The sequence below is a fragment of the Ambystoma mexicanum genome, chromosome 2p (assembly GCF_040938575.1).
Source record: "Ambystoma mexicanum isolate Mex_15411 chromosome 2p, UKY_AmexF1_1, whole genome shotgun sequence".
NCBI classification, from domain to species: domain Eukaryota; kingdom Metazoa; phylum Chordata; class Amphibia; order Caudata; family Ambystomatidae; genus Ambystoma; species Ambystoma mexicanum.
The window spans coordinates 1494013605-1494035202 of NC_090923.1; positions in this window are offsets into that span (position 1 = coordinate 1494013605).

Genomic DNA, 21598 nt, shown 5'->3' on the forward strand with positions numbered 1-21598 from the left:
ACATAGGGGGATGTCTGAGATCAGAAAATCCTAAGTATTCCCTGCAGTGTGTAGGGCCAGAGACATGAAGAGTTGCAGATCTCGTAAAAGTCCAGGTCAGGAAGCATACAGGTTCATTTTGAATTCTCCAAGTAGGCGGAGTTGAGTGGTAGGAGGCTAGGATGGAGAAGTCCATCCACTGAGAGAGGAAGGCGGTAGGCAAATAGCCACGGTGAGAGAATGGCCAGGAAAGAGAGAATGCATGCAGACAAGGCATTCGTGAGAGGAGTCGGCCTGCAAAGGAAAGCAATTTACTACAGGAATCAAGGATACTCCCCCTCAAGAACGGTTGGATCTGGGCATGGAGAGGAACTTGTCATCAGGGAGGAAAGTGTCAGAGCTCGAGACAGCGCTGGCCGTCATCCATGTCTCGGTTAGACCAAGGACATCAAGGTCGGGTTCTTCCAGGAAATGGCAGATGTCAGATGAGTGTTAACTGAGTGAGAGTTGAGAGTGGGGAGGGGTACAAATCAGTAATCCTTGCGGAGGTGTAGAAGGAGCCTGACCTAGGGCACATGAGGAAGGAGAGAGGAAAGGAAGCAGAAGAAGGGAGAAGACACAGCAGGAGTGCATTATCAATCCGGGAGCTAGGAGTGGTGAGGTTAGACGGGGAGGTCTGAGTCTCAGGATTTGAATGGGAAGTTCGATATCACGTCATGCTATAGGAAGAGTCTCATGAATGGAATGGGAAGGAGTTGGATATGATATCTCTTGTTATAGGGAGGGTCTCAGGTTTGGTATTAGAAGCACTGAGATATCAAATCACATCCTATCGGAAGGGTCTCAGGTTTGGTATTGGAAGAAATGAGATTTCAAATCTCAGGCTGTGGGAATGGTCTCGGGTATGGTATTGGAAGGGGTGAAAAATCACATTTCATGCTACAGGAAGGGTCACAAGTTTGGAATGGGAAGGAGTTGGATTTCACATATACTACGGGAAGGGCCTCAGGTTTGGTATTAGAAGCATAGAGATATCACATCTCATGTTATAGGAAGGGTCTCGATTGGAACGGGAAGGAGTTGGATATCACATCTCATGTTATAGGGAGGGTCTCAGTTTTGATATTAGAAGCATTGAGATATCACATGCTATTGGAAGGGTCTCAGTATTGGAATGGGAAGGAGTTGGATATCACATCACATGTTATAGGGAGGGTCTCAGTTTTGATATTAGAAGCATTGAGATATCACATATGCTATTGGGAGGGTCTCAGTATTGGAATTGGAAGGAGTTGGATATCACATCTCATGCTATCGGAAGGGTCTCAGGATTGGAATGGGAAGTAGTTGGATATCACATATGCTAAAGGAAAGGTCTCAGGTTTGGAATGGGAAGGAGTTGGATATCACGTCTCATGTTATAGGAAGGGTCTCAGGATAGGAATGGGGAGGACTTAGATTTCACATCTCATACTATAGGGAGGGTCTCAGTTTTGATATTAGAAGCATTGAGCTATCACATCTCATGCTATCGGAAGGGTCTCAGGATTGGAATGGGATGGAGTTGGATATCACATCTCAAGCTATCTCAGGATTGTAATGGGAAGGAGTTTGATATCACATATCAAGCTATAGGAAGGGTCTCAGGTTTGGAAGGGGAAGGATTTGGATCTCACATCTCAAGCTATCTCAGGATTGGAATGGGAAGGAGTTTGATATTTCATCTCAAGCTATAGGAAGGGTCTCAGGTTTGGAAAGGGAAAGATTTGGATTTCACATCTCATGTTATAGGATGGTTCTCATGTTTGGTTTTAGAAGCATTGAGATATCACATCTCATGCTATGGGAAGGGTCTCAGGTTTGGAATGGGAAGGAGTTGGATATCACATCTCATGCTAAAGGAAAGGTCTCAGGTCTGGAAGGGGAAGGATTTGGATCTCACATCTCATGTTTTAGGACGGGTCTCAGGTTTGGTATTAGAAGCATTGAAATATCACATCTCATGGTATAGGAAGGGTCCCAGGATTGGAATGGGAAGGAGTTGGATATCACATTGAATGGGAAGGAGTTTGATATCACATCTCAAGCTATAGGAAGGGCCTCAGGTTTGGAAAGGGAATGATTTGGATTTCACATCTCATGTTATAGGATGGTTCTCATGTTTGGTTTTAGAAGCATTGAAATATCACATCTCATGCTATCGGAAGGGTCTCGGGATTGGAATTCGGAAGGAGTTGGATATCACATCTCATGCTAAAGGGAGGGTCTAAGGTTTGGAAGGGGAAGGATTTGGACATCACATCTCATGTTATTGGAAGGATCTGAGGTTTGGTATTAGAAGCATTGAGATATCACATCTCATGCTATCGGAAGGGTCTCAGGTTTGTTATAAGCATTGAGATATCACATCTCTGCTATCGGAAGGGTCTCAGGATTGGAATGGGAAGGATTTGGATATCACATCTCATGTTATAGGAAGGGTCTCAGGTTTGGTATTAGAAGCATTGAGATATCACATCTCATGCTATAGGAAGGGTCTCAGGAATGGAATGGGAAGGACTTGGATATCACATCTCATGATAAAGGAAGGGTCTAAGATTTGGAAGGGGAAGGATTTGGATATCACATCTCATGTTATTGGACCGGTCTCAGGTTTGGTATTAGAAGCATTGAGATATCAAGTCTCATGGTATAGGACGGGAGTTTGATATCACATCTCATGCCATGGTATGGGTCTCAGATTTTGTAGAAGCATTGGGATATCACATCTCATGCTATCGGAAGGGTATCAGGATTGGATTTGGAAGGAGTTGGATATCCCATCTCATGCTATAGGAAGGGTCTCAAGTTGGAATAGAAGGAGTTGGATATCACATCTCATGTTATAGGAAGGGTCTCAGGATTGGAATGGGAAGGACTTGGATATCACATCTCATGCTGTAGGAAGGGTCTCAGGTTTGGAAAAGGAAGGAGTTGGATATCACATTTCATGTTAGAGGTAGGATCTCAGGTTTGGTATTAGAGGCATTGAGATATCACATCTCATGCTATCGGGATTGGAATGGGAAGGAGTTGGATATCACATCTCATGCTAAAGGGAGGGTCTCAGGTTTGGAATGGGAAGGATTTGGATATCACATCTCATGTTATAGGAAGGACCTTAGGTTTGGTATTAGAAGCATTGAGATATCACATCTCATGCTATAGGAAGGGTCTCGGGATTGGAATGGGAAGGAGTTGGATATCACATCTCATGTTATAGGAAGGATCTCAGGTTTGGTATTAGAAGCATTGAGATATCACATCTCATGCTATAGGAAGGGTCTCAGGATTGGAATGGGAAGGTGTTGGATATCACATCTCATGCTATGGGAAGGGTCTCAGGTTTGGTATAAGCATTGAAATATCACATCTCTGCTATCGGAAGGGACTCAGGATTGGAATGGGAGGAGCTGGATATCACACCTCATGCTAAAGGAAGGGTCTCAGGTTTGGAAGGGGAAGGATTTGGAAATCACATCTCATGTTATAGGACGGGTCTCAGGTTTGGTATTAGAAGCATTGTGATATCACATCTCATGCTATAGGATGTGTCTCAGGATTGGAATGGGAAGGAGTTGGATATCACATCTCATGCTATAGGAAGGGTTTCAGGTTTGGTAGAAGCATTGAGATATCACATCTCATGCTATAGGAAGAGTCTCAGGTTTGGGAAGGGAAGGATTTGGATTTCACATCTCATGTTATAGGGAGGGTCTCAGGATTTGAATGGTAAGGAGTTGGATATCACATCTCATGCTATAGGAAGGGTCTCAGGTTGGAATGGGAAGGAGTTGGATATCACATCTCATGTTATATACAGGAAGGGTCTCAGGATTGGAATGGGAAGGATTTGGATATCACATCTCTTGCTATAGGAAGGGTCTCAGGTTTTTTATTAGAAACCTTGAGATATCAAATCTCATGCTATAGGAAGGGTTTTAGGATTGGAATGGGAAGTATTTGGATATCACATCTCATGCTAAAGGAAGGGTCTCAGGTTTGGAAGGGGAAGGATTTGGCTATCACATCTCATCCAATAGGAAGGGTCTCAGGTTTGGAATGGGAAGGAATTGGATATCACATCTCATGTTATAGGAAGGGTCTCAAGTTTTTTATTAGAAACATTGAGATATCACATCTCATGTTATAGGACGGTTCCCAGGTTTGGTATTAGAAGCATTGAGATATCACATCTCATGGTATAGGAAGGGTCTCAGGGTTGGAATGGGAAGGAGTTGGATATCACATCTCATCCAATAGGAAGGGTCTCAGGTTTGGAATGGGAAGGAATTGGATATCACATCTCATGTTATAGGAAGGATCTCAGGTTTGGTATTAGAAGCATTGAGATATCACATCTCATGCTATAGGAAGGGTCTCAGGATTGGAATGTGAAGGATTTGGATATCACATCTCATGCTAAAGGAAGGGTCTCAGGTTTGGTAGAAGCATTGAGAAATCACATCTCATGCTATAGGAAGGGTCTCAGGATTTGAATGGCAAGGAGTTGGATATCACATCTCATGCCATAGGAAGGGTCTCAGGTTTGGTATAAGCATTGAGATATCACATCTCTGCTATCGGAAGGTTCTCAGGATTGGATTGGGAAGGAGTTGGATATCCCTTCTCATGCTATAGGAAGTGTCTCAGGTTGGAATGGGAAAGAGTTGAATATCACATCTCATGTTATAGGAAGGGTCTCAGGTTTGGAATGGGAAGGAGTTGGATATGACATCTCTTGTTATAAGGAGGGTCTCAGGATTTGAATGGTAAGGAGTTGGATATCACATCTCATGCTATAGGAAGGGTCTCAGGTTGGAATGGGAAGGAGTTGGATATCACATCTCATGTTATATACAGGAAGGGTCTCAGGATTGGAATGGGAAGGATTTGGATATCACATCTCTTGCTATAGGAAGGGTCTCAGGTTTTTTATTAGAAACCTTGAGATATCAAATCTCATGCTATAGGAAGGGTTTTAGGATTGGAATGGGAAGTATTTGGATATCACATCTCATGCTAAAGGAAGGGTCTCAGGTTTGGAAGGGGAAGGATTTGGATATCACATCTCATCCAATAGGAAGGGTCTCAGGTTTGGAATGGGAAGGAATTGGATATCACATCTCATGTTATAGGAAGGGTCTCAAGTCTTTTATTAGAAACATTGAGATATCACATCTCATGTTATAGGACGGTTCCCAGGTTTGGTATTAGAAGCATTGAGATATCACATCTCATGGTATAGGAAGGGTCTCAGGGTTGGAATGGGAAGGAGTTGGATATCACATCTCATCCAATAGGAAGGGTCTCAGGTTTGGAATGGGAAGGAATTGGATATCACATCTCATGTTATAGGAAGGATCTCAGGTTTGGTATTAGAAGCATTGAGATATCACATCTCATGCTATAGGAAGGGTCTCAGGATTGGAATGTGAAGGATTTGGATATCACATCTCATGCTAAAGGAAGGGTCTCAGGTTTGGTAGAAGCATTGAGAAATCACATCTCATGCTATAGGAAGGGTCTCAGGATTTGAATGGCAAGGAGTTGGATATCACATCTCATGCCATAGGAAGGGTCTCAGGTTTGGTATAAGCATTGAGATATCACATCTCTGCTATCGGAAGGTTCTCAGGATTGGATTGGGAAGGAGTTGGATATCCCTTCTCATGTTATAGGAAGGGTCTCAGGATTGGAATGGGAAGGAGTTGAATATCACATCTCATGTTATAGGAAGGGTCTCAGGATTGGAATGGGAAGGATTTGGATATCACATCTCTTGCTATAGGAAGGGTCTCAGGATTGGAATGGGAAGGATTTGAATATCACATCTCATGTCATAGGAAGGATCTCAGGATTGGTATTAGAAGCATTGATATATCACATCTCATGCTATAGGAATGGTCTCAGGATTGGAATGGGTAGGAGTTGGATATTACATTCTTGCTATAGGAAGGGTCTCATGTTTGGAATGGGAAGGAGTTGGATATCACATATGCTATCTGAAGTGTCTCAGGTTTGGAACGGGAAGGAGTTGGATATCACATCTCATGTTATAGGAAGGGTCTCAGGTTTGGTATAAGCATTGAGATATCACATCTCTGCTATCAGGAGTGGCTCAGGATTGGAATGGGAAGGAGTTGGATATCCCATCTCATGTTAAAGGACGGGTCTCTGGTTTGGTATTAGAATCATTGAGATATCACATCGCATGCTGTAGGAAGGGTCTAAGGATTGGAATGGGATGGACTTGGATATCACATCTCATGCTATAGGTGGGCTCTCAGGTTTGGTATAAGCATTGAGATATCACATCTCATGCTATAGGAAGGGTCTCAGGATTGGAATGGGAAGGATTTGGATATCACATCTCATGCTATAGGAAGGGTCTCAGGTTTGGTATAAGCATGGAGATATCACTTCTCATGCTATAGGAAGGGTCTCAGGATTGGAATGGGAAGGTGTTGGATATCACATCTCATGCTATATGAAGGGTCTCAGATTTGGTATAAGCATTGAGATATCACATCTCATGCTATAGGAAGGGTCTCAGGATTGGAATGGGAAGGAGTTGTATATGACATCTCAGGCCTTAGGAAGGGTCTCAGGTTTGGTATAAGCATTGAGATATCACATCTCTGCTATCGGAAGGGTCTCAGGATTGGAATGGGAAGGAGTTGGATATCCCATCTCATGTTATAGGAAGGGTCTCAGGTTTGGTATTAGAAGCATTGAGATATCACATCTCATGCTATAGGAAGGGTCTCAAGATTGGAATGGGAAGGACTTGGATGTCACATCTCATGCTATAGGGAGGGTCTCAAGTTTGATATTAGAAGCATTGAGATAACAAATCTCATGATATCGGAAGGGTCTCAGGATTGGAATGGGAAGGAGTTGGATATCACATCTCATGATAAAGGAAGGGTCCAAGGTTTGGAAGGGGAAGGATTTGGATATCACATCTCATGTTATAGGACGGGTCTCAGGTTTGGTATTAGAAGCATTGAGATATCATGTCTCATGGTATAAGAAGGGTCTCAGAATTGGAATGGGAAGGAGTTGGATATCACATCTCAAGCTATAGGAAGCGTCTCAGGATTGGAATGGGAAGGAGTTTGATATCACATCTCATGCCATAGTATGGGTCTCAGGTTTGGTAAAAGCATTGGGATATCACATCTCATGCTATCGGAAGGGTATCAGTATTGGATTTGGAAGGAGTTGGATATCCCATCTCATGCTATAGGAAGGGTCTCAGGTTAGAATGGGAAGGAGTTGGATATCACATTTCATGTTATAGGAAGGGTCTCAGGATTGGAATGGGAAGGACTTGGATATCATATCTCATGCTATAGGAAGGCTCTCAGGTTTGGAAGGGGAAGGAGTTGGATATCACATTTCATGTTAGAGGAAGGATCTCAGGGAAGGACTTGAATATCACATCTCATGTTATAGCAAGGGTCTCAGGTTTGGTATTAGAAGCATTGAGATATCACATCTCATGCTATAGGAAGGGTCTCAGGATTGGAATGGGAACGACTTGGATATCACATCTCATGATAAAGGAAGGGTCTAAGGTTTGGAAGGGGAAGGATTTGGATATCACATCTCATGTTATAGGACCGGTCTCAGGTTTGGTATTAGAAGCATTGAGATATCAAGTCCCATGGTATAGGACGGGTCTCAGAAATGGAATGGGAAGGAGCTGGATATCACATCTCAAGCTATAGGAAGGGTGTCAGGATTGGAATGGGAAGGAGTTTGATATCACATCTCATGCCATGGTATGGGTCTCAGGTTTTGTAGAAGCATTGGGATATCACATCTCATGCTATCGGAAGGGTATCAGGATTGGATTTGGAAGGAGTTGAATATCCAATCTCATGCTATAGGAAGGGTCTCAGGTTGGAATGGGAAGGAATTGGATATCACATCTCATGTTATAGGAAGGGTATCAGGATTGGAATGGGAAGGACTTGGATATCACATCTCATGCTATAGGAAGGCTATCAGGTTTGGAAGGGGAAGGAGTTGCATATCAAATTTCATTTTAGAGGTAGGATCTCAGGTTTGGTATTAGAGGCATTGAGATATCACATCTCATGCTATAGAAAGGGTCTCACGATTGGAATGGGAAGGATTTGGATATCACATCTCATGCTATAGGAAGGGTCTCAGGTTTGGTATAAGCATTGAGATATCACATCTCATGCTATAGAAACGGTCTCAAGATTGCAAAGGGAAGGAGTTGGATATCACATCTCATGTTATAGGAAGGATCTCAGATTTGGTATTAGAAGCATTGAGACATCACATCTCATGTTATAGGAAGGATCTCAGATTTGGTATTAGAAGCATTGAGACATCACATCTCATGCTATAGTAAGGGTCTCAGGATTGGAATGGGAAGGAGTTGGATATCACATCTCATGTTATAGGAAGGCTCCCAGGTTTAGAAGGGGAAGGAGTTGGATATCACATTTCATGTTAGAGGTAGGATCTCAGGTTTGGTATTAGAGGCATTGAGATATAACATCTCATGCTATCAGAAGGGTCTCAGGATTGGAATGGGAAGGAGTTGGATATCACAACTCATGCTAAAGGGAGGGTCTCAGGTTTGGAAGGGGAAGGATTTGGATATCACATCTCATGCTATAGGAAGGGTCTCAGGATTGGAATGGGAAGGATTTGGATATCACATCTCATGCTATAGGAAGGGTCTCAGGTTTGGTATAAGCATTGAGATATCACATCTCATGCTATAGGAAGGGTCTCAGGATTGGAATGGGAAGGAGTTGGATATCACATCTCATGCTATAGGTAGGCTCTCAGTTTTGGAAAGGGAAGGTTTTGGATATCACATCTCATGCTATAGGAAGGGTCTCACGATTGGAATGGGAAGGATTTGGATATCACATCTCATGCTATAGGAAGGGTCTCAGGATTGGAATGGGAAGGAGTTGGATATCACATCTCATGCTATAGGAAGGGTCTCAGGAATGGAATGGGAAGGAGTTTTATATGACATCTCATGCCATAGGAAAGATCTCAGGTTTGGTATTAGAAGCATTGAGACATCACATCTCATGTTATAGGAAGGGTCTCAGGATTGGAATGGGAAGGAGTTGGATATCACATCTCATGCTATAGGAAGGGTCTCAGGTTTGGTATAAGCATTGAGATATCACATCTCATGCTATAGGAAGGGTCTCAGGATTGGAATGGGAAGGAGTTGTATATGACATCTCATGCCATAGGAAGGGTCTCAGGTTTGGTATCAGCATTGAGATATCACATCTCTGCTATCGGAAGGGTCTCAGGATTGGAATGGGAAGGAGTTGGATATCCCATCTTATGTTATAGGAAGGGTCTCAGGTTTGGTATTAGAAGCATTGAGATATCACATCTCATGCTATAGGAAGGGTCTCAGGATTGGAATGGGAAGGAGTTGGATATCACATCTCATGCTATAGGTAGGCTCTCAGTTTTGGAAAGGGAAGGTTTTGGATATCACATCTCATGCTATAGGAAGGGTCTCACGATTGGAATGGGAAGGATTTGGATATCACATCTCATGCTATAGGAAGGGTCTCAGGAATGGAATGGGAAGGAGTTTTATATGACATCTCATGCCATAGGAAGGATCTCAGGTTTGGTATTAGAAGCATTGAGACATCACATCTCATGTTATAGAAAGGGTCTCAGGATTGGAATGGGAAGGAGTTGGATATCACATCTCATGCTATAGGAAGGGTCTCAGGTTTGGTATAAGCATTGAGATATCACATCTCATGCTATAGGAAGGGTCTCAGGATTGGAATGGGAAGGAGTTGTATATGACATCTCATGCCATAGGAAGGGTCTCAGGTTTGGTATCAGCATTGAGATATCACATCTCTGCTATCAGAAGGGTCTCGGGATTGGAATGGGAAGGAGTTGGATATCCCATCTTATGTTATAGGAAGGGTCTCAGGTTTGGTATTAGAAGCATTGAGATATCACATCTCATGCTATAGGAAGGGTCTCAGGATTGGAATGGGAAGGACTTGAATATCCCATCTCATGCTATAGGGAGGCTCTCACGTTTGGAAAGGGAAGGAGTTGGATATCACATTTCATGTTAGAGGTAAGATCTCAGGTTTGGTATTAGAGGCATTGAATATCACATCTCATGCTATCAGAAGGGTCTCAGGATTGGAATGGGAAGGAGTTGGATATCACATCTCATGCTAAAGGGAGGGTCTCAGGTTTGGAAGGGGAAGGATTTTGATATCACATCTCATGTTATAGGAAGGATCTCAGGTTTGGTATTAGAGGGATTGAGATATCACATCTCATGCTATCGGAAGGGTATCAGGATTGGATTTGGAAGTAGTTGGATATCCCATCTCATGCTATTGGAAGGGTCTCAGGTTGGAATGGGAAGGAGTTGGATATCACATCTCATGTTATAGGAAGGGTCTCAGGATTGGAATGGGAAATAATTCGATATCACATCTCATGCTATAGGAAGGCTCTCAGGTTTGCAAGGGGAAGGAGTTGGATATCACATTTCATGTTAGAGGTAGGATCTCAGGTTTGGTATTAGAGGCATTGAGATATCACATCTCATGCTATCAGAAATGTCTCAGGATTGGAATGGGAAGGAGTTGGATATCACATCTCATGCTAAAGGGAGGGTCTCTGGTTTGGAAGGGGAAGGATTTGGATATCACATCTCATGTTATAGGAAGGATCTCAGGTTTGGTATTAGAAGCATTGAGATATCACATCTCATGCTATAGGAAGGGTCTCAGGTTTGGAATAGGAAGGAATTGGATATCACATCTCATGTCATAGGAAGGATCTCAGGTTTGGTATTAGAAGCATTGAGATATCACATCTCATGCTATAGGAATGGTCTCAGGATTGGAATGGGAAGGAGTTGGATATTAGATTCTTGCTATAGAAAGGGTCTCAGGTTTGGAACGGGAAGGAGTTGGATATCACATCTCATGTTATAGGAAGGGTCTCAGGTTTGGTCTAAGCATTGAGATATCACATCTCTGCTATCAGAAGTTTCTCAGGATTGAAATGGGAAGGAGTTGGATATCCCATCTCATGTTATAGGACGGGTCTCAGGTTTGGTAATAGAATCATTGAGATATCACATCTCATGCTGTAGGAAGTGTCTAAGGATTGGAATGGGAAGGACTTGGATATCACATCTCATGCTATAGGTAGACTCTCAGGTTTGGAAAGGGAAGGAGTGGGATATCACATTTCATGTTCAATGAATTATCTCAGGTTTGGTATTAGAGGCATTGAGATATCACATCTCATGCTATAGGAAGGGTCTCAGGATTGGAATGGGAAGGATTTGGATATCACATCTCATGCTATAGGAAGGGTCTCAGGTTTGGTATAAGCATTGAGATATCACATCTCATGCTATAGGAAGGGTCTCAGGATTGGAATGGGAAGGAGTTGGATGTCACATCTCATGCTATAGGTAGGCTCTCAGGTTTGGAAAGGGAAGGGTTTGGATATCACATTTCATGTTAGAGGAAGGATCTCAGGTTTGGTATTAGAGGCATTGAGATATCACATCTCATGCTATAGGAAGGGTCTCACGATTGGAATGGGAAGGATTTGGATATCACATCTCATGCTATAGGAAGGGTCTCAGGTTTGGTATAAGCATTGAAATATCGCATCCCATGCTATAGGAAGGGTCTCAGGATTGGAATGGAAGGAGTTGGATATCACATCTCATGTTATAGGAAGGATCTCAGATTTGGTATTAGAAGCATTGAGACATCACATCTCATGCTATAGGAAGGGTCTCAGGATTGGAATGGGAAGGAGTTGGATATCACATCTCATGCTATAGGAAGGGTCTCAGGTTTGGTATAAGCATTGAGATATCACATCTCATGCTATAGGAAGGGTCTCAGGATTGGAATGGGAAGGAGTTGGATATCACATCTCATGCTATAGGTAGGCTCTCAGTTTTGGAAAGGGAAGGTTTTGGATATCACATCTCATGCTATAGGAAGGGTCTCACGATTGGAATGGGAAGGATTTGGATATCACATCTCATGCTATAGGAAGGGTCTCAGGATTGGAATGGGAAGGAGTTGGATATCACATCTCATGCTATAGGAAGGGTCTCAGGAATGGAATGGGAAGGAGTTTTATATGACATCTCATGCCATAGGAAGGATCTCAGGTTTGGTATTAGAAGCATTGAGACATCACATCTCATGTTATAGGAAGGGTCTCAGGATTGGAATGGGAAGGAGTTGGATATCACATCTCATGCTATAGGAAGGGTCTCAGGTTTGGTATAAGCATTGAGATATCACATCTCATGCTATAGGAAGGGTCTCAGGATTGGAATGGGAAGGAGTTGTATATGACATCTCATGCCATAGGAAGGGTCTCAGGTTTGGTATCAGCATTGAGATATCACATCTCTGCTATCGGAAGGGTCTCAGGATTGGAATGGGAAGGAGTTGGATATCCCATCTTATGTTATAGGAAGGGTCTCAGGTTTGGTATTAGAACCATTGAGATATCACATCTCATGCTATAGGAAGGGTCTCAGGATTGGAATGGGAAGGAGTTGGATATCACATCTCATGCTATAGGTAGGCTCTCAGTTTTGGAAAGGGAAGGTTTTGGATATCACATCTCATGCTATAGGAAGGGTCTCACGATTGGAATGGGAAGGATTTGGATATCACATCTCATGCTATAGGAAGGGTCTCAGGATTGGAATGGGAAGGAGTTGGATATCACATCTCATGCTATAGGGAGGCTCTCAGTTTTGGAAAGGGAAGGTTTTGGATATCACATCTTATGTTATAGGAAGGGTCTCAGGTTTGGTATTAGAAGCATTGAGATATCACATCTCATGCTATAGGAAGGGTCTCAGGATTGGAATGGGAAGGACTTGAATATCCCATCTCATGCTATAGGGAGGCTCTCACGTTTGGAAAGGGAAGGAGTTGGATATCACATTTCATGTTAGAGGTAGGATCTCAGGTTTGGTATTAGAGGCATTGAATATCACATCTCATGCTATCAGAAGGGTCTCAGGATTGGAATGGGAAGGAGTTGGATATCACATCTCATGCTAAAGGGAGGGTCTCAGGTTTGGAAGGGGAAGGATTTTGATATCACATCTCATGTTATAGGAAGGATCTCAGGTTTGGTATTAGAGGGATTGAGATATCACATCTCATGCTATCGGAAGGGTATCAGGATTGGATTTGGAAGTAGTTGGATATCCCATCTCATGCTATAGGAAGGGTCTCAGGTTGGAATGGGAAGGAGTTGGATATCACATCTCATGTTATAGGAAGGGTCTCAGGATTGGAATGGGAAATACTTCGATATCACATCTCATGCTATAGGAAGGCTCTCAGGTTTGCAAGGGGAAGGAGTTGGATATCACATTTCATGTTAGAGGTAGTATCTCAGGTTTGGTATTAGAGGCATTGAGATATCACATCTCATGCTATCAGAAATGTCTCAGGATTGGAATGGGAAGGAGTTGGATATCACATCTCATGTTATAGGAAGGATCTCAGGTTTGGTATTAGAAGCATTGAGATATCACATCTCAGGCTATAGGAAGGGTCTCAGGTTTGGAATGGGAAGGAGTTGGATACACATCTCATGTTATAGGAAGGATCTCAGGTTTGGTATTAGAACAATTGTGATATCACATATCATGCTATAGGAAGGGTCTCAGGATTGGAATGGGAAGGAGTTGGATATCACATCTCATGCTAAAGGAAAGATCTCAGGTTTGGAAGGGGAAGGATTTGGATCTCACATCTCATGTTTTAGGACGGGTGTCAGGTTTGGTATTAGAAGCATTGAGATATCACATCTCATGGTATAGGAAGGGTCTCAGGATTGGAATGGGAAGGAGTTGGATATCACATCTCAAGCTATCTCAGGATTGGAATGGGAAGGAGTTTGATATCACATCTCATGCAATCGGAAGGGTCTCAGGTTTGGAATGGGAAGGAGTTGGATATCACATCTCATGTTATAGGAAGGATCTCAGGTTTATTATTAGAAGCATTGAGATATCACATCTCATGCTATAGGAAGGGTCTCAGGATTGGAATCGGAAGGAGTTGTATTTGACATCTCATGCCATAGGAAGGGTCTCATGTTTGGTATAAGCATTGAGATATCACATCTCTGCTATCGGAAGGGTCTCAGGATTGGAATGGGAAGGAGTTGGATATCCCATCTCATTATAGGAAGGGTCTCAGGTTTGGTATCAGAAGCATTGAGATATCACATCTCATGCTATAGGAAGGGTCTCAGGATTGGAATGGGAAGGACTTGAATATCACATCTCATGTTATAGCAAGGGTCTCAGGTTTGGTATTAGAAGCATTGAGATATCACATCTCATGATAAAGGAAGGGTCTAAGGTTTGGAAGGGGAAGGATTTGGATATCACATCTCATGTTATAGGACCGGTCTCAGGTTTGGTATTAGAAGCATTGAGATATCAAGTCCCATGGTATAGGACGGGTCTCAGAATTGGAATGGGAAGGAGCTGGATATCACATCTCAAGCTATAGGAAGGGTGTCAGGATTGGAATGGGAAGGAGTTTGATATCACATCTCATGCCATGGTATGGGTCTCAGGTTTTGTAGAAGCATTGGGATATCACATCTCATGCTATCGGAAGGGTATCAGGATTGGATTTGGAAGGAGTTGAATATCCAATCTCATGCTATAGGAAGGGTCTCAGGTTGGAATGGGAAGGAATTGGATATCACATCTCATGCTATAGGAAGGCTATCAGGTTTGGAAGGGGAAGGAGTTGCATATCAAATTTCATTTTAGAGGTAGGATCTCAGGTTTGGTATTAGAGGCATTGAGATATCACATCTCATGCTATAGGAAGGGTCTCACGATTGGAATGGGAAGGATTTGGATATCACATCTCATGCTATAGGAAGGGTCTCAGGTTTGGTATAAGCATTGAGATATCACATCTCATGCTATAGAAACGGTCTCAAGATTGCAAAGGGAAGGAGTTGGATATCACATCTCATGTTATAGGAAGGATCTCAGATTTGGTATTAGAAGCATTGAGACATCACATCTCATGTTATAGGAAGGATCTCAGATTTGGTATTAGAAGCATTGAGACATCACATCTCATGCTATAGTAAGGGTCTCAGGATTGGAATGGGAAGGAGTTGGATATCACATCTCATGTTATAGGAAGGCTCCCAGGTTTAGAAGGGGAAGGAGTTGGATATCACATTTCATGTTAGAGGTAGGATCTCAGGTTTGGTATTAGAGGCATTGAGATATAACATCTCATGCTATCAGAAGGGTCTCAGGATTGGAATGGGAAGGAGTTGGATATCACAACTCATTCTAAAGGGAGGGTCTCAGGTTTGGAAGGGGAAGGATTTGAATATCACATCTCATGCTATAGGAAGGGTCTCAGGATTGGAATGGGAAGGATTTGGATATCACATCTCATGCTATAGGAAGGGTCTCAGGTTTGGTATAAGCATTGAGATATCACGTCTCATGCTATAGGAAGGGTCTCAGGATTGGAATGGGAAGGAGTTGGATATCACATCTCATGCTATAGGTAGGCTCTCAGTTTTGGAAAGGGAAGGTTTTGGATATCACATCTCATGCTATAGGAAGGGTCTCACGATTGGAATGGGAAGGATTTGGATATCACATCTCATGCTATAGGAAGGGTCTCAGGATTGGAATGGGAAGGAGTTGGATATCACATCTCATGCTATAGGAAGGGTCTCAGGAATGGAATGGGAAGGAGTTTTATATGACATCTCATGCCATAGGAAGGATCTCAGGTTTGGTATTAGAAGCATTGAGACATCACATCTCATGTTATAGGAAGGGTCTCAGGATTGGAATGGGAAGGAGTTGGATATCACATCTCATGCTATAGGAAGGGTCTCAGGTTTGGTATAAGCATTGAGATATCACATCTCATGCTATAGGAAGGGTCTCAGGATTGGAATGGGAAGGAGTTGTATATGACATCTCATGCCATAGGAAGGGTCTCAGGTTTGGTATCAGCATTGAGATATCACATCTCTGCTATCAGAAGGGTCTCGGGATTGGAATGGGAAGGAGTTGGATATCCCATCTTATGTTATAGGAAGGGTCTCAGGTTTGGTATTAGAAGCATTGAGATATCACATCTCATGCTATAGGAAGGGTCTCAGGATTGGAATGGGAAGGACTTGAATATCCCATCTCATGCTATAGGGAGGCTCTCACGTTTGGAAAGGGAAGGAGTTGGATATCACATTTCATGTTAGAGGTAAGATCTCAGGTTTGGTATTAGAGGCATTGAATATCACATCTCATGCTATCAGAAGGGTCTCAGGATTGGAATGGGAAGGAGTTGGATATCACATCTCATGCTAAAGGGAGGGTCTCAGGTTTGGAAGGGGAAGGATTTTGATATCACATCTCATGTTATAGGAAGGATCTCAGGTTTGGTATTAGAGGGATTGAGATATCACATCTCATGCTATCGGAAGGGTATCAGGATTGGATTTGGAAGTAGTTGGATATCCCATCTCATGCTATTGGAAGGGTCTCAGGTTGGAATGGGAAGGAGTTGGATATCACATCTCATGTTATAGGAAGGGTCTCAGGATTGGAATGGGAAATAATTTGATATCACATCTCATGCTATAGGAAGGCTCTCAGGTTTGCAAGGGGAAGGAGTTGGATATCACATTTCATGTTAGAGGTAGGATCTCAGGTTTGGTATTAGAGGCATTGAGATATCACATCTCATGCTATCAGAAATGTCTCAGGATTGGAATGGGAAGGAGTTGGATATCACATCTCATGCTAAAGGGAGGGTCTCTGGTTTGGAAGGGGAAGGATTTGGATATCACATCTCATGTTATAGGAAGGATCTCAGGTTTGGTATTAGAAGCATTGAGATATCACATCTCATGCTATAGGAAGGGTCTCAGGTTTGGAATAGGAAGGAATTGGATATCACATCTCATGTCATAGGAAGGATCTCAGGTTTGGTATTAGAAGCATTGAGATATCACATCTCATGCTATAGGAATGGTCTCAGGATTGGAATGGGAAGGAGTTGGATATTAGATTCTTGCTATAGAAAGGGTCTCAGGTTTGGAACGGGAAGGAGTTGGATATCACATCTCATGTTATAGGAAGGGTCTCAGGTTTGGTCTAAGCATTGAGATATCACATCTCTGCTATCAGAAGTTTCTCAGGATTGAAATGGGAAGGAGTTGGATATCCCATCTCATGTTATAGGACGGGTCTCAGGTTTGGTAATAGAATCATTGAGATATCACATCTCATGCTGTAGGAAGTGTCTAAGGATTGGAATGGGAAGGACTTGGATATCACATCTCATGCTATAGGTAGACTCTCAGGTTTGGAAAGGGAAGGAGTGGGATATCACATTTCATGTTCAAGGAATTATCTCAGGTTTGGTATTAGAGGCATTGAGATATCACATCTCATGCTATAGGAAGGGTCTCAGGATTGGAATGGGAAGGATTTGGATATCACATCTCATGCTATAGGAAGGGTCTCAGGTTTGGTATAAGCATTGAGATATCACATCTCATGCTATAGGAAGGGTCTCAGGATTGGAATGGGAAGGAGTTGGATATCACATCTCATGCTATAGGTAGGCTCTCAGGTTTGGAAAGGGAAGGGTTTGGATATCACATTTCATGTTAGAGGAAGGATCTCAGGTTTGGTATTAGAGGCATTGAGATATCACATCTCATGCTATAGGAAGGGTCTCACGATTGGAATGGGAAGGATTTGGATATCACATCTCATGCTATAGGAAGGGTCTCAGGTTTGGTATAAGCATTGAAATATCGCATCCCATGCTATAGGAAGGGTCTCAGGATTGGAATGGAAGGAGTTGGATATCACATCTCATGTTATAGGAAGGATCTCAGATTTGGTATTAGAAGCATTGAGACATCACATCTCATGCTATAGGAAGGGTCTCAGGATTGGAATGGGAAGGAGTTGGATATCACATCTCATGTTATAGGAAGGGTCTCAGGATTGGAATGGGAAGGACTTCGATATCACATCTCATGTTATAGGAAGGCTCCCAGGTTTGGAAGGGGAAGGAGTTGGATATCACATTTCATGTTAGAGGTAAAATCTCAGGTTTGGTATTAGAGGCATTGAGATATAACATCTCATGCTATCAGAAGGGTCTCAGGATTGGAATGGGAAGGAGTTGGATATCACATCTCATGCTAAAGGGAGGGTCTCAGGTTTGGAAGGGGAAGGATTTGAATATCACATCTCGTGTTATAGGAAGGATCTCAGGTTTGGTATTAGAAGAATTGAAATATCACATCTCATGCTATCGGAAGGATCTCAGGTTTGGTATTAGAAGCATTGAGATATCACATCTCATGCTATCGGAACGGTCTCAGGATTGGAATGGGAAGGAGTTGGATATCACATCTCATGCTAAAGGGAGGGTCTCTGGTTTGGAAGGGGAAGGATTTGGATATCACATCTCATGTTATAGGAAGGATCTCAGGTTTGTTATTAGAAGCATTGAGATATCACATCTCATGCTATAGGAAGGGTCTCAGGATTGGAATGGGAAGGAGTTGGATATCATATCTCATGCTATAGGAAGGGTCTCAGGAATGGAATGGGAAGGAGTTTTATATGACATCTCATGCCATAGGAAGGATCTCACCTTTGGTATTAGAAGCATTGAGACATCACATCTCATGTTATAGGAAGGGTATCAGGATTGGAATGGGAAGGAGTTGGATATCACATCTCATGCTATAGGAAGGGTCTCAGGTTTGGTATAAGCATTGAGATATCACATCTCATGCTATAGGAAGGGTCTCAGGATTGGAATGGGAAGGAGTTGTATATGACATCTCATGCCATAGGAAGGGTCTCAGGTTTGGTATAAGCATTGAGATATCACATCTCTGCTGTCGGAAGGGTCTCAGGATTGGAATGGGAAGGACTAGGATATCACATCTCATGCTATAGGAAGGGTCTCAGGATTGGAATGGGAAGGACTTGGATATCACATCTCATGTTATAGGAAGGGTCTCAGGTTTGGTATTAGAAGCATTGAGATATCACATCTCATGCTATAGGAAGGGTCTCAGGAATGGAATGGGAAGGACTTGGATATCACATCTCATGATAAAGGAAGGGTCTAAGGTTTGGAAGGGGAAGGATTTGGATATCACATCTCATGTTATAGGACGGGTCTCAGGTTTGGTATTAGAAGCATTGTGATATCACATCTCATGCTATAGTAAGTGTCTCAGGATTGGAATGGGAAGGAGTTAGATATCACATCTCATGCTATAGGAAGGGTTTCAGGTTTGGTAGAAGCATTGAGATATCACATCTCATGCTATAGGAAGAGTCTCAGGTTTGGGAAGGGAAGGATTTGGATTTCACATCTCATGTTATAGGATGGTTCTTGTTAAGACGGATTTCTGAACTCTGTCCTGGTGGTGCAGAAGTTCAGAAGGCCAACCTAATTACTTGGAACAGGGTAACCTCTGGACAAGCCAGACCAATCAAGGTAGCGATCGCGGCGGTCAAGACTAGGTCTCAAGAGGGGTGAGGGTGACTGAAAGCCCGCAGTGAGCACACAAAGTAAGAGCGCTGACAAACTACTCCAAACAGGTGTTATATCAAAAATATAAACACATTTATTTTAAGGCCTTTAAAACAACGACCGCAGCGAGAAAATCACAATATCACAATATTAAACGAACACATACCATATCAACACAATATATATACAAATACACAGTCGCAAGCGTTTAAAGCACGAAATATGTAGTCCACCTGCCAGGGAAGGAAAACAGGCAGTGCGATAATGCTTTCGACTCAGTTCGCCTTCATAGGCACCTAACTAGATGGAAGTCCGAGCCCTACGAAGAGTGGAGCCTTGCGCTCAAAGTACCTGCCACGCCGGTGCCGACGGGCACAAGGGGAAGCTCTTCGGAGGAAGTCAGGCAGTTCGGGTTAGTGCACAGCAGAAGAAGAACAGGTTCCGCAACTCAAGCGCAGCCTCCACAGCGGGCAGAAGCAGAGCGCGAGCGCGGCAAAAGGGTGCTGTTTTTACACAGCAGGGAAAAGCAATGGGATACTGCAGGAGGGCGACCAGATCCTAGATATACTACTCACCGGTCCCCGAAGCAAGCAGACCCAGGCTTCTCCACGATAGTTTCAGCAGCTGGCAGGTTCAGAAGAGCAGGGAACGCTTTGTAGTCGTGTAGAGCAAAAAGACGTCCCAATCGACGAAACCGGCACAGTTTTGTTGCCGCACAGGACAACGGAGCGGCCGTGTGTATTCAAGCCAAATGTACACTCCTCCCTTCAGACCTGGGGACGCCAAGCGTACGAAGCGTGGGAGAGTGACAAGGACTCGCAATACAACACAACCTGGCGGCGGTTGCAGAGCCAAACTCCTTTGTAAGCTGGTCAGTCAACTGGATGGCCCAGAGACGCTTCCGAAGGCTTACTTGGCAGGAGATGGTTGAAGATGCCGGGAATAGCTGTTCCTGCTATTCCAAAGGTCGAAGCACCAGTACAGGCCTTCTGGTTCGATCAAAGGAGGACAGGGGCTCTCCGGACGACAGCAGTGCAAAGGAGGATTCCTTCAGCGGGTCACCAGCGATTCCTCGGTCCAGCCTCGTAGTTGCAGGATACTTGGCTCCTGTATTCCTTCGTTCGTGAGAACTCAGGAGATCGACATGGTAGTGGTGTTTCCAGCCCCCTCTTATCCACGGTTCCCTTCGCGCCAAAACGGAGGGGAGCCAATGGGAGATCCGCTCATCAAAACACATACCATACGTGGACCAATCACGGACCACGGTGGTCCCAGGCATTCACACCACCCTAGACTCTCTGGCACCCAGGATGTGTATTGGGACCAGACATCCCAGCCCACACCCTGGAGGCACACAAACGACATGTAGAAGCCCACGAAAGCAACCACGTTTCGCGGGAAAGTACATGCCCAAATAAGGAAGGCCCCGGGTCGCCGGACCTGGGGAAGGTGAAGGGAGCAAGACGGACAGTGGACAGGACAAAGGAGCCTCGCGGCCTGGCCATTTTGGGAGCCAGGCCACCATTTTGGGTTCAGTGCAAAAACGTGCTCAGAACGCCAAAAGGAGCTCAAAATAACCAAAACGATCGCTGCCACCATTCCAGTCCCTGAATGACTTGCACCGATCAAATACCATCCTAAAAGAGTATCTAGGGCCTGTAGAAGGCTAGAGACCCAAGAGAGCTGTAACTTAGCTTACAGTGCCCTCTTGTGTCGTGTTGCACTAAAGCTGCGACACGATAAAAGAAACTACGGGAAACCACGTTCCCCGGTACTGACTGTCTTAAGGGCATGTCAGTTTCCCCGTAAGAAAGGAGCGAAAGCCCAGAGAAGTGCGGCAGAAGGCTGTACTTCTCTGGCAAAGTCAAGAACAAGGTTAAAAACAATAGCAAAAAGTTTAGGGGTTGCCACATGGAAGGAAA